Raw genomic sequence first — 15,567 nt, 5'->3', positions numbered from 1 at the left:
ATGCCATTTTGCCTTCTAAGTTGCTCGCAATGATAAAGATGACCTTTGAAGTCAAAGCCGAAATTGAAGATGAAACTTATATGCTTCACTCGATCATCAAAGTTATGTAAAAACTATAGCTCATGTATTTTGTATTGATACATCGTACTCGACTTTACTTGTCGATGGTTGATACATGGCACTGGCACTGTAGGCCTACATGGTTCGACCAAACAAAGAGAAAAAAAAAGACATGAACATGTTTCCAAAACTTCCTTGAAGTGTATAGGCCTATGCGTAATTGTGTCTGATAACCTGGTAATAATTATCCATAACAGAATGGCTTGGTCCAAATTAATAATCAAGTAAAAATTAACAAACGGCCGTTGTCCAAGAAAAATACTAAATGGTCTGAAAATGGTTTCTATGAACAGCGCCACCAACGGCTTCTACACTTTTCTCGGAGGCCGTCACGACATTAATTTTTTTTTGATGATTCCTTTCATAACAAAATCCCCATTTTAATGCACTTTATTCATCACGCATCACAAAATCCCCATTTGTATGCACATTATTCATCTTGTATCACCTCAATAATGTCATTAGGGCCTATACAAAAACAGACAAACAGTCACTTCGCCGAGCAGTCCAAGAATGAAAGAAAAATAATGACGATATTGGACGGAATTTGTGGCGAAAAGTTTATAGTCACGTTGCAAAACGATGACAACTATGGGTGAAAATAAATAGCGCCCTCTCTGTTTAAAACAAAATAGTTGGCATCAAAGATCGTAGCGCGAGCGCCCTGCGCAACAGCGCCCTGTATAGGATCTTTGGTTACCATCGCCTGATAATTCTGGCGACTACAAATGGTAAAATGCAAGTTTTCTCCCTTTATGCATATGTTTATTTTGCGGACTTCAAATTGTTGACCATTGCAGCCACACTTTTGTAGCCACACTTTCCAGCTCTCTATCCATCACAAAAGCATTTGCACATTTATCATGGTCTCCCTCAACTCTCCCTTTGCAACTGATGACAGGGTAGTTATGTAAGGACTCCTATTTGCAATGCAAATTTTAGGCAACTCCATGCACGCACCAGCCAATCGGAGTCGACTTTAGAAATTTTGATTAGAAATAATTATGGACTAAGCTGTTGATTGGTCACTAATTTGGCTGACCTATTATAAGCTCTGGCAGGAGCTTCTACATGTCACTTCGTGGTCGGTCAGTCGGTAGGTCTATCCCCGGAAAATTGACCGAAAACAAGCCCCCTGAGGTTACAAGAAATATCAAAGTTTAATTTTTACAAAAAAATTAACATAATAAATTAAATACTTCATAAAAATTGTAACAATTCGTGAAGTTATTCATGACAATTTTGTCAATGGAGGCAAGAAGTGTGAAGTGATGTTATAATCACGTCGTATATAGCGTGATATACAGCTCGCTATATGAACACAAAGAACATGCATATGCACAAATGACTGGAGACATAAGGACACTCTTTCTGGTAATGTGGGATGATTTTGTTTCATTACTTCAGAAGTTAACATTAAGATGTATCACAACAACAACACAACGTAAACAAGTTAATCTCAACAACACAGTGATGACAGAGCAAGACATGTTTGGTCCAAACTTATTTACATTTTATTTCAATTTACTTTTTGACAACACAGAATTACATGCATTTTTACAAAGACATACAAAACCATGAACACGTATATGCAATAAGGACACCATTTCTAACTATGTGAGCTGAATCTAATATTTATTGACTAACATTTAAAGTATCACAACAACACACTGTAAACAAGTTAATCACGACAACATAAAGACGATGAAGCTAGACATTTTTGGACAAGACTTTTATTGATGTTTTATTTCTTTTTTACTTTTTGAGAACACAGATTTACATGCATTTTTACAATGACATGAACACAAATTAAAGGACATGAACACAAAGAATGCGCACAAACGACTCGAGATATAAGGACACTATTTCTGGTAATGTGAGCTGATTTAGTTTTCTTACTTTTAGAAGTTTTCAATGTATCACAACAACACAATGTAAACAAGTTAATCACAACCACACAATGACAACAAAGCAAGACTTTTTGACAACACATAATTACATACATTTTACAAAGACATACAAAACCATGAACACATATACATGTATGCAAAATATTTGGAGACATAAGGACACTATTTCTAATAATGTGAGCTGATGCTCTTTTTTAACTGACTGTAACATTTAGATGTATCACAACAACACACTGTAAACAAGTAAGTTAAAAACAATGATGACAAAGTAAGAAATGTTTGGACAAGACTTTCATTTATATTTTATTTTATTTAACTTTTTGAGAACACAGATTTCCATGCATTACAATGACATACAAAACCATGAATACAAGGAGCAGGTAAAACTCACTGGAGACATGAGAACACTTTTTTTCTGGTTATGCAAGCTGATTCTCTTTAATTAATTTTGACAGTAATCACAACAACACCACAATGTAAACATGTTAATCACAACCACACAATGACAACAAAGCAAGACATTTTAAACAAGACTTTTATTTCTATTTTATTTCATTTTACTTAATATGAGAACACAGATTTACGTGTATTTTTACAATAAAATAAACAACCATGAACACCAAAAAACATGCACATATGACTGGATACATGAGGACACTATACCAAGTAATGTGAGGTGATGATTCTATTTGATTAATTTTAGAAGATTACGATGTATCACATTGTCGTTGGCATCCTTCGATCTTGTGCGATCTTGGATCTGCGCCTGGAAGGTAGAGACTATATCATCAGCTTGTGCTGGAACATCGCCTGATGTGGCTTTAAAGGCCAATACGGAAGTGACAGTCTCTGCCGCACACGGTGAACCTGAAGGGGGTGTCCTGAGGAGCTGCTTGGCGGCTGCTCGTTCTGCGAGCTCGCTTGTCCTCGACGGCCTAAGTCTTCTTAGCCTCCGATCTGGCAAGTCCACCCAATACTCCTGTCTCCACCTGACTCAGTCAGTGGCCAGCTCCTCCCACCTTGCTACATCAATGTCCACTGACTTCAGGTCTCTTTTGAAAACATCTTTGAAGCATAGAAGTGGACGTCCATGCGCTCTCTTGCCAGTAGCCAGCTAGTTCCGATACAGCAGGTCCTTTGGGATCGTCCCTTCGATCTGGCATGCCGTAGACATGTCCAAGCCAGTGCGGAGTCTGCGTTGTTGGAGAAGGGTGACCAGGCTCTGAATTCCTGCCTGGGCAAGGACCTCAGTGTTCGTCACCACTTGATGCCAAGAATGTGCCACAGATTTCGCAGATGGAATGTGTTGAGCCTCTTTTCCTGTCTGGAGTATAGGGCCCAGGACTCACTGCCTCAGACTCTTTTGGTAAGCCTGGCAAAGGTTGAGGGAAGAGGTCGTCTGACACTGTTGAGCCCAGATAGGTGAATTTGTGCACAACCTCCAGCTTGCTGTTATTGACTGTGATAACCGGTGGGTGTTCAACGCCCTGGCCCAACACTTCAGTCTTTTTGATGCTGATGGTCATGCCGAAGTCCAGGCAGGCACATGAGAAACTGTCCATGAAACTTTGTAGCTGCTGCTCTGTATGGGTGGCTAAAGCTGCGTCTGCAAAGAGCATATCCCTGATGACCGCCTCACAAATTTTGGTCTTCACTTTGAGCCGGGCGAAGTTGAAAAGCCCCCCCCCCATCGATCAGGTGTGAAGAAACACGCCCTCCGTAGATGAGCCAAAGGTGTGCTTCAGCATGACAGCAAAGAAGATGCCAAATAGGGTGGGGGCAAGCACACACCCCTGCTTAACACCACTGCAGATGCTGAAAGCCTCGGAGGAAGCACTGCCAAACATCACAACACCCTTCATGTCAGTGTGGAGCGACTGGATCACACTGAGTAGCTTGGGTGGGCATCCGATCTTGGCTAGGATCCAGAACAGGCCATCGCAACTCACAAAGGTCGAAGGCCTTTGTGAGATCAAAGAAGACAATTTGCAGTGGCTGTCTCTGCTCTCTGCACTTCTCCTGTGGCTGACGTAGGGAGAAGACCATGTCTATTATTGAGCGCCTTGACCTGAAGCCACACTGAGACTCGGGATAGACTCTAGTCTGCCGGCCAATGTTTGCAATCTGTTCAGGATGACATGTGCAAAGACCTTGCCGACGATATTTAGTAGAGAGATGCCCCTGTAACTATTACAGTTACTCCTGTCCCCTTTATTCTTGTAGAGGGTGACAATGTTGCTCGTGTCCTGAGGTACTTGTCCCTCCATCTAGCACTGCCAGAGTAGTTCAAACAGGTAGCTCAGTAAGACTCATTTTGCACATTTGATGGCCTCAGGTGGGATATGCCATCAAGTCCTGGAGCCTTTGCAGTTGGCAGGTTGTCTATTGCTTCGTTTAACTCCACCACATAGGCAGCACGTCCAGCTCCCTCATACAAGGCAAAATCTCAATGGCGTCTAAGGCATCATTGGAGACGATGTTTTCTCTGGAGTACAGCTCCGAGTGATGCTCAACCCATCTGTCCATTTACTTGGCTTTATCCTAAATCACTGAGGCGCCACCTTGGTTTGTGTGGGTCCCACGGCTCTCTTTATCCCATCAAAGACCCCTCGGATGTTGCCAGTGTCAGCTGCTGTCTGAACATCTTTACAGAGCTGCAGCCAGTAGTCACTGGGCAGATCTTCTGGCTCTTCTCTGGACTTTGCTTCGAGCTGACTTCAGAGCTTGCTGTGTTGTTTGGCTGGGCTTGCTTTTGTGTTCTAGCAGTGTAGCATGTTTTTCTTCAATAACGGGTTGAGCTCACTGGAATTGGCTTCAAACCAGTCCTGGGTCTTCTTTTGCTTCTTCCCGAAGGCTTGTAAAGCACTGTTATGAACGATTTGCCTCAATTGGCTCCATCTCTGTTCAGCGTCTCCCTCTGGGGGTCTGCGAAGAGGGCTTCTTCCAGATTCTTTGTGAAGGATTCCACTCTCTTAGGCTGTGAGGTCTTGCTGATGTCTATGCGTGGTTTGCCAATAATAAGAGGTTTGGCTTGGTGCATCTTCTTCGGCTGGAGCCTGATCTTGCAGCACACAAGAGAATGATCAGTGTCACAGTCAGTACTCTGGTAGGAACAGGTGGGGAGCATGTTCCTGAGATGGTCATGCTTGGTAATGATCAGGTCCAGTTGGTGCCAGTGTTTTGATCTGGGACGTCTCCAAGATACCTTGTGTTGTGGCTTGGTCTGAAAGAATGAGTTGTTGATGAAGGTGGTGCAATGTACACAATTATTTTCCCAATTCCGTGCCTTCCTATGCAGGTGTGCCAGGAGTCACAATCAGCATCCACTCTGGCACTGAAGTCGCCAACAGCAGCAGTTGTTCCCAACTGGGGATCCCCCATATAACGGTCTGCAGCTGGTCATAAAACTCATCCTAGGCTTCTCTGAAAGGAGTAAAGGGTAGGGGCCTAGGCACTATCGAGGTTGACATGGTCCATCGGTTGTATGAAGGCACAGTGTGAGATTTCTCTCTGTTCCCTCTCGCATGGATCAGTCATCCAGATAAGTGTGTTTCGGGTGGCGAAGCGGACACCATACTTTCTGATCTCCTCTGGCCCCTTTTCTTTACTCTACGCCAATTGAGTTAGACTTATAACTGGTAGACTGTTGCTTCTCATGTTTTATCTACACCGTTAGGCTGGAGTGTCCTCTCCAGGGCGCAGGCCTGGGCTGATTTCTATGGAGAAAAGGCTGTAGCTCATTCAGCGGATCCCCCCTCTCCGCGTCAGTGATGGGTCCAAAGGAAAGGCAGAGGCCAGTACAATTTGGGATCAAAGATGCCACAGGAGTTGCCAGTAGGGTGCTGAGTCAACAACAGACTGCCTTCAGGACTCAAGCTCCGGATTTTGTTTAGATGCCCTGCCTTGTGGGGCTGAAGAGCTCCATCTACCCTGCTATTTACCCATAGCTGGGGCAGTGGTTGACATGGTGCTAGGATGTGTCCACACGTCAGTGAGCCTGCACAGCATGTCTCTGGGGCCCACTGCTGCTCCGAGATCCCCTACAGTTCAGCCTGGGGTCGCAAGATGCCCAGTTACCGTGTGTTGCAACGAGGAGGCACTGCAGGAGTCTTGATGGTGGAGAGGCTATGTACTGGCAGAGGGAGACTTACGCACTTGGCTCCCTTTTCGCCCCAAACGGGGATAGCCAGCGGCAGCAGCTGAAGGTAGAAAGCGGGGTGTGCAATACTACCTTCAACTACACTACTGCACTTGACACATCACACCACCCTGTGGTAAACCACCAACACACAAATGACTGGAGACACGAGGACACTATATCAGGTAATGTGAGCTGATTCTATTTTATTAATTTTAGAAGTTTACATTAAGATGTATCACAACAACAACAAAATATAAACAAGTTTAAATCACAACAGCACAATGACGACAAAGCAAGACATTTTCGGACAAGACGTAAGGATACAATTTCAATTCATGTGAGCTGATTCTATTTTTATCAATTTTGATTAACATTAAGATGTATCACAGCAACGACACAATGTAAAGAAGTAATCACAACACAACGATGAAGAAAGACATTTTTGGACAAGACTTCTGATTACATGTATATCTTATTTCACTTTTAGAGAACACAGATTTACATGCATTTTAATTTGACATAAACAACCATGAACCCACACAAAAACATGAAACAAATGGCGGGAGACATCAGGACACCATTTCATGTAATGTGCGCTGATTCTGTTTTATTAATTTTTGATTAACATTAAGATGTTTCGCAACAACACAATGTATACAAGTTAAACACAACAACACAATGACGATGAAGCAAGACATTTTTGGACAAGACTTTTGCTTATATATTTTATTTCACTTTCATTTTTGAGAACACATATTTACATGCATTTTTACAATGACACACAAATGCATGAAAACAAAAAACATGTACAAACGACTGGAGACATAGGACACTATTTCTGGTAATGTGAGCCGATTTTGTTTTATTGCTTTTAGAAGTGCACATTAAGATGTATCACAAAAACAACACAATGTAAAGAAGTGAATCACAACAACACAATGACGACAAAGCAAGACATTTTTGGACAAGACTTTTATTTCCTTTCAATATTGAGAACACAGATTCAGTACATGCATTTTTACAATGATATGGACAACCATGAAAACAAAAAACACAAGCACAAATGACTGGAGACATTTTTTGACAAGTATTTTATTTCATTTTACTTTTGAGAATACAGATTTCCATGCATTTTTACAATGACATAAACATTCACGGACACAAAAAAAAAGCACAATTGACATTTAGGACACTATTTCTGGTACTGAGAGCAGATTTCGTTTCATTAATTTTAGAAGTGTACATTAAGATGTATCACAACAACAACACAATGTAAAGAACTTAATCACAACAACACAATGACGACAAAGCAAGCAATTTTTTGACAAGTCTTTATTTAATTTTTTTTTGAGAATACAGATTTCCATGCATTTTTACAATGACATAAACATTCACGGACACAAAAAAAAAGCACAATTGACATTTAGGACACTATTTCTGGTACTGAGAGCAGATTTCGTTTCATTAATTTTAGAAGTGTATATTGAGATGTATCACAACAACACCACCATGTAAAGAAGTGAATCACAACAACACAATGACGACAAAGCAAGCAATTTTTTGACAAGTCTTTATTTAATTTTTTTTTTGAGAATACAGATTTCCATGCATTTTTACAATGACATAAACATTCACGGACACAAAAAAAAAGCACAATTGACATTTAGGACACTATTTCTGGTACTGAGAGCAGATTTCGTTTCATTAATTTTAGAAGTGTACATTAAGATGTATCACAACAACAACACAATGTAAAGAACTTAATCACAACAACACAATGACGACAAAGCAAAACATTTTTTGACAAGACTTTTATTTCATTTCACTATTGAGAACACAGATTCAGTACATGCATTTTTACAATGATATGGGCAACCATGAACACAAAAAAAACATGCACAAATGACTGGAGACATTTAGGACACTATTTCTGGTAATGTGAGCCGGTTTTGTTTTATTAATTTTAGAAGTGTACATTAAGATGTATCACAACAACAACACAATGTAAAGAAGTTAATCACAACACAATGACGACAAAGCAAAAAAAAATTTGACAAGTATTTTATTTCATTTTACTTTTGAGAACACAGATTTACATGCATTTTTACAATGACATAACATGCACAAATGACTGGAGACATATAGGACACTTCTCTGGTAATGTGAGCCAATTCTGTTTTGTTACTTTGAGAAGTGTACATTAACAACATCACAATGTAAAGAAGTTAATCACACCAACACAATGACGACATAGCAAGACATTTTTGAACAAGAGTTTTATTTCATTTTACTTTTCAGAACACAGATTTGCATGCATTTTTACAATGATATGGACAACAATGAAAACAACAAAAAAACAATGCACAAATGACTGGAGACATTTAGGACACTATTTCTGGTAATGTGAGCCGATTTTGTTTTATTAATTTTAGAAGTGTATATTAAGATGTATCACAACAACAACACAATGTAAAGAAGTGAATCATAACAACACAATGACGACAAAGCAAGGCATTTTTTGACAAGTCTTTATTTCATTTTTTTTTTGGAGAATACAGATTTTCATGCATTTTTACAATATCATAAACATTCACGGACACAAAAAAATGCACAAATGACATTTGATTCAGTACATGCATTTTTACAATGATATGGACAACCATGAACACAAACAAAACATGCACAAATGACTGGAGACATTTAGGACACTATTTCTGGTAATGTGAGCCGGTTTTGTTTTATTAATTTTAGAAGTGTACATTAAGATGTATCACAACAACATCACAATGTAAAGAAGTTAATCACAACACAATGACGACAAAGCAAAAAATTTCTTGACAAGTATTTTATTTCATTTTACTTTTGAGAACACAGATTTACATGCATTTTTACAATGACATAAACATTCACGGACACAAAAAAAATGCACAAATGACATTTAGGACACTATTTCTGGTACTGAGAGCAGATTTCGTTTTATTAATTTTAGAAGTGTACATTAAGATGTATCACAACAACAACACAATGTAAAGAAGTTAATGACAACAACACAATGCAACAAAGCAAGACATTTTTGGACAAGACTTTTATTTCATTTCACTATTGAGAACACTGATTCAGTACATGCATTTTTACAATGAAATGGACAACCATGAACACAAACAAAACATGCACAAATGACTGGAGACATTTAGGACACTATTTCTGGTAATGTGAGCCGGTTTTGTTTTATTAATTTTAGAAGTGTACATTAAGATGCATCACAACAACATCACAATGTAAAGAAGTTAATCACAACACAATGACGACAAAGCAAAACATTTCTTGACAAGTATTTTATTTCATTTTACTTTTGAGAACACAGATTTACATGCATTTTTACAATGACAAACATTCACGGACACAAAAAAAATGCACAAATGACATTTAGGACACTATTTCTGGTACTGAGAGCAGATTTCGTTTCATTAATTTTAGAAGTGTACATTAAGATGTATCACAACAACAACACAATGTAAAGAAGTTAATGACAACAACACAATGCAACAAAGCAAGACATTTTTGGACAAGACTTTTATTTCATTTCACTATTGAGAACACAGATTCAGTACATGCATTTTTACAATGATATGGACAACCATGAACACAAAAAAAACATGCACAAATGACTGGAGTCATTAAGGACACTATTTCTGGTAATGTGAGCCGGTTTTGTTTTATTAATTTTAGAAGTGTACATTAAGATGTATCACAACAACAACACAATGTAAAGAAGTTAGTCACAACATAATGACAACAAAGCAAAACATTTTGTGACAAGTATTTTATTTCATTTTACTTTTGAGAACACAGATTTACATGCATTTTTACAATGACATAAACATTCACGGACACAAAAAAAATGCACAAATGACATTACGGACACTATTTCTGGTAATGTGAGCCGGTTTTGTTTTATTAATTTTAGAAGTGTACATTGAGATGTATCACAACAACATCACAATGTAAAGAAGTTAATCACAACACAATGACGACAAAGCAAAACATTTTTTGACAAGTATTTTATTTCAGTTTACTTTTGAGAACACAAATTTACATGCATTTTTACAATTACATAAACATTCAAGTGCACAAAAAAAATGCACAAATGACATTAAGGACACTATTTCTGGTAATGAGAGACGAGTTCGTTTTATTAATTTTAGAAGTGTACATTAAGATGTATCACAACAACAACACAATGTAAAGAAGTTAATCACAACAACACAATGCAACAAAGCAAGACATTTTTGGACAAGACTTTTATTTCATTTCACTATTGAGAACACAAATTCAGTACATGCATTTTTACAATGATATGGACACCCATGAACACAAAAAAAACATGCACAAATGACTGGAGACATTTAGGACACTATTTCTGGTAATGTGAGCCGGTTTTGTTTTATTAATTTTAGAAGTGTACATTAAGATGTATCACAACAACAACACAATGTAAAGAAGTTAATCACAACACAATGACGACGAAGCAAAACATTTTTTGACAAGTATTTTATTTCAGTTTACTTTTGAGAACACAGATTTACATGCATTTTTACAATGATATGGACAACCATGAACACAAGAAAACATGCACAAATGACTGGAGACATATAGGACACTATTTCTGGTAATGTGAGCTGATTTTGTTTTATTACAGTTAGAAGTGTACATTAAGTTGTATCACAACAACATCACAATGTAAAGAAGTTAATCACAACACAATGACGACAAAGCAAAACATTTTTTGACAAGTATTTTATTTCATTTTACTTTTGAGAACACAGATTTACATGCATTTTTACAATGACATAAACATTCACGAACACAAAAAAAATGCACAAATGACATTTAGGACACTATTTCTGGTACTGAGAGCAGATTTCGTTTTATTAATTTTAGAAGTGTACATTAATATGTATCACAACAACAACACAATGTAAAGAAGTTAATCACAACAACACAATGCAACAAAGCAAGACATTTTTGGACAAGACTTTAATTTCATTTCACTATTGAGAAAACAGATTCAGTACATGCATTTTTACAATGATATGGACAACCATGAACACAAAAAAAACATGCACAAATGACTGGAGACATTTAGGACACTATTTCTGGTAATGTGAGCCGGTTTTGTTTTAACAACACAATGTAAAGAAGTTAATCACAACACAATGACGACAAAGCAAAAAAATTTTTGACAAGTATTTTATTTCATTTTACTATTGAGAACACAGATTCAATACATGCATTTTTACAATGATATGGACAACCATGAACACAAAAAAAACATGCACAAATGACTGGAGACATTTAGGACACTATTTCTGGCAATGTGAGCCGGTTTTGTTTTATTTATTTTAGAAGTGTACATTAAGATGTATCACAACAACAACACAATGTAAAGAGGTTAATCACAACACAATGACAACAAAGCAAAACATTTTTTGACAAGTATTTTATTTCATTTTACTATTGAGAACACAGATTCAGTACATGCATTTTTACAATGATATGGACAACCATGAACACACAAAAAACATGCACAAATGACTGGAGACATTTAGGACACTATTTCTGGTAATGTGAGCCGATTTTCTTTTATTATTTTAGAAGTGTATATTAAGATGTATCACAACAACAACACAATGTAAAGAAGTGAATCACAACAACACAATGACGACAAAGCAAGCAATTTTTTGACAAGTCTTTATTTAATTTTTTTTTGAGAATACAGATTTCCATGCATTTTTACAATGACATAAACATTCACGGACACAAAAAAAAAGCACAATTGACATTTAGGACACTATTTCTGGTACTGAGAGCAGATTTCGTTTTATTAATTTTAGAAGTGTACATTAAGATGTATCACAACAACAACACAATGTAAAGAACTTAATCACAACAACACAATGACGACAAAGCAAAACATTTTTTGACAGGACTTTTATTTCATTTCACTATTGAGAACACAGATTCAGTACATGCATTTTTACAATGATATGGGCAACCATGAACACAAAAAAAACATGCACAAATGACTGGAGACATTTAGGACACTATTTCTGGTAATGTGAGCTGGTTTTGTTTTATTAATTTTAGAAGTGTACATTAAGATGTATCACAACAACAACACAATGTAAAGAAGTTAATCACAACACAATGACGACAAAGCAAAAAAAATTTTGACAAGTATTTTATTTCATTTTACTTTTGAGAACACAGATTTACATGCATTTTAACAATGACATAACATGCACAAATGACTGGAGACATATAGGACACTTCTCTGGTAATGTGAGCCAATTCTGTTTTGTTACTTTGAGAAGTGTACATTAACAACATCACAATGTAAAGAAGTTAATCACATCAACACAATGACGACATAGCAAGACATTTTTGAACAAGAGTTTTATTTCATTTTACTTTTCAGAACACAGATTTGCATGCATTTTTACAATGATATGGACAACAATGAAAACAACAAAAAAACAATGCACAAATGACTGGAGACATTTAGGACACTATTTCTGGTAATGTGAGCCGATTTTGTTTTATTAATTTTAGAAGTGTATATTAAGATGTATCACAACAACAACACAATGTAAAGAAGTGAATCATAACAACACAATGACGACAAAGCAAGGCATTTTTTGATAATTCTTTATTTCATTTTTTTTTTGGAGAATACAGATTTTCATGCATTTTTACAATATCATAAACATTCACGGACACAAAAAAAATGCACAAATGACATTTGATTCAGTACATGCATTTTTACAATGATATGGACAACCATGAACACAAACAAAACATGCACAAATGACTGGAGACATTTAGGACACTATTTCTGGTAATGTGAGCCGGTTTTGTTTTATTAATTTTAGAAGTGTACATTAAGATGTATCACAACAACATCACAATGTAAAGAAGTTAATCACAACACAATGACGACAAAGCAAAACATTTCTTGACAAGTATTTTATTTCATTTTACTTTTGAGAACACAGATTTACATGCATTTTTACAATGACATAAACATTCACGGACACAAAAAAAATGCACAAATGACATTTAGGACACTATTTCTGGTACTGAGAGCAGATTTCGTTTTATTAATTTTAGAAGTGTACATTAAGATGTATCACAACAACAACACAATGTAAAGAAGTTAATGACAACAACACAATGCAACAAAGCAAGACATTTTTGGACAAGACTTTTATTTCATTTCACTATTGAGAACACAGATTCAGTACATGCATTTTTACAATGATATGGACAACCATGAACACAAAAAAAACATGCACAAATGATTGGAGTCATTAAGGACACTATTTCTGGTAATGTGAGCCGGTTTTGTTTTATTAATTTTAGAAGTGTACATTAAGATGTATCACAACAACAACACAATGTAAAGAAGTTAATCACAACACAATGACGACAAAGCAAAACATTTTTTGACAAGTATTTTATTTCATTTTACTTTTGAGAACACAGATTCAGTACATGCATTTTTACAATGATATGGACAACCATGAACACAAACAAAACATGCACAAATGACTGGAGACATTTAGGACACTATTTCTGGTAATGTGAGCCGGTTTTGTTTTATTAATTTTAGAAGTGTACATTAAGATGCATCACAACAACATCACAATGTAAAGAAGTTAATCACAACACAATGACGACAAAGCAAAACATTTCTTGACAAGTATTTTATTTCATTTTACTTTTGAGAACACAGATTTACATGCATTTTTACAATGACAAACATTCACGGACACAAAAAAAATGCACAAATGACATTTAGGACACTATTTCTGGTACTGAGAGCAGATTTCGTTTCATTAATTTTAGAAGTGTACATTAAGATGTATCACAACAACAACACAATGTAAAGAAGTTAATGACAACAACACAATGCAACAAAGCAAGACATTTTTGGACAAGACTTTTATTTCATTTCACTATTGAGAACACAGATTCAGTACATGCATTTTTACAATGATATGGACAACCATGAACACAAAAAAAAACATGCACAAATGACTGGAGTCATTAAGGACACTATTTCTGGTAATGTGAGCCGGTTTTGTTTTATTAATTTTAGAAGTGTACATTAAGATGTATCACAACAACAACACAATGTAAAGAAGTTAGTCACAACATAATGACGACAAAGCAAAACATTTTTTGACAAGTATTTTATTTCATTTTACTTTTGAGAACACAGATTTACATGCATTTTTACAATGACATAAACATTCACGGACACAAAAAAAATGCACAAATGACATTACGGACACTATTTCTGGTAATGTGAGCTGGTTTTGTTTTATTAATTTTAGAAGTGTACATTGAGATGTATCACAACAACATCACAATGTAAAGAAGTTAATCACAACACAATGACGACAAAGCAAGACATTTTTTGACAAGTATTTTATTTCAGTTTACTTTTGAGAACACAGATTTACATGCATTTTTACAATTACATAAACATTCAAGTGCACAAAAAAAATGCACAAATGACATTAAGGACACTATTTCTGGTAATGAGAGACGAGTTCGTTTTATTAATTTTAGAAGTGTACATTAAGATGTATCACAACAACAACACAATGTAAAGAAGTTAATCACAACAACACAATGCAAGAAAGAAAGACATTTTTGGACAAGACTTTTATTTCATTTCACTGTTGAGAACACAAATTCAGTACATGCATTTTTACAATGATATGGACACCCATGAACACAAAAAAACATGCACAAATGACTGGAGACATTTAGGACACTACATGTATTTCTGGTAATGTGAGCCGGTTTTGTTTTATTAATTTTAGAAGTGTACATTAAGATGTATCACAACAACAACACAATGTAAAGAAGTTAATCACAACACAATGACGACGAAGCAAAACATTTTTTGACAAGTATTTTATTTCAGTTTACTTTTGAGAACACAGATTTACATGCATTTTTACAATGATATGGACAACCATGAACACAAGAAAACATGCACAAATGACTGGAGACATATAGGACACTATTTCTGGTAATGTGAGCTGATTTTGTTTTATTACAGTTAGAAGTGTACATTAAGTTGTATCACAACAACATCACAATGTAAAGAAGTTAATCACAACACAATGACGACGAAGCAAAACATTTTTTGACAAGTATTTTATTTCATTTTACTTTTGAGAACACAGATTTACATGCATTTTTACAATGACATAAACATTCACGAACACAAAAAAAATGCACAAATGACATTTAGGACACTATTTCTGGTACTGAGAGCAGATTTCGTTTTATTAATTTTAGAAGTGTACATTAATATGT

Source organism: Patiria miniata, unplaced genomic scaffold (assembly GCF_015706575.1).
Source record: "Patiria miniata isolate m_02_andy unplaced genomic scaffold, ASM1570657v1 HiC_scaffold_5, whole genome shotgun sequence".
Classification (NCBI taxonomy): Eukaryota; Metazoa; Echinodermata; class Asteroidea; order Valvatida; family Asterinidae; genus Patiria; species Patiria miniata.
Note: the sequence above shows the minus strand (reverse complement) of the source record.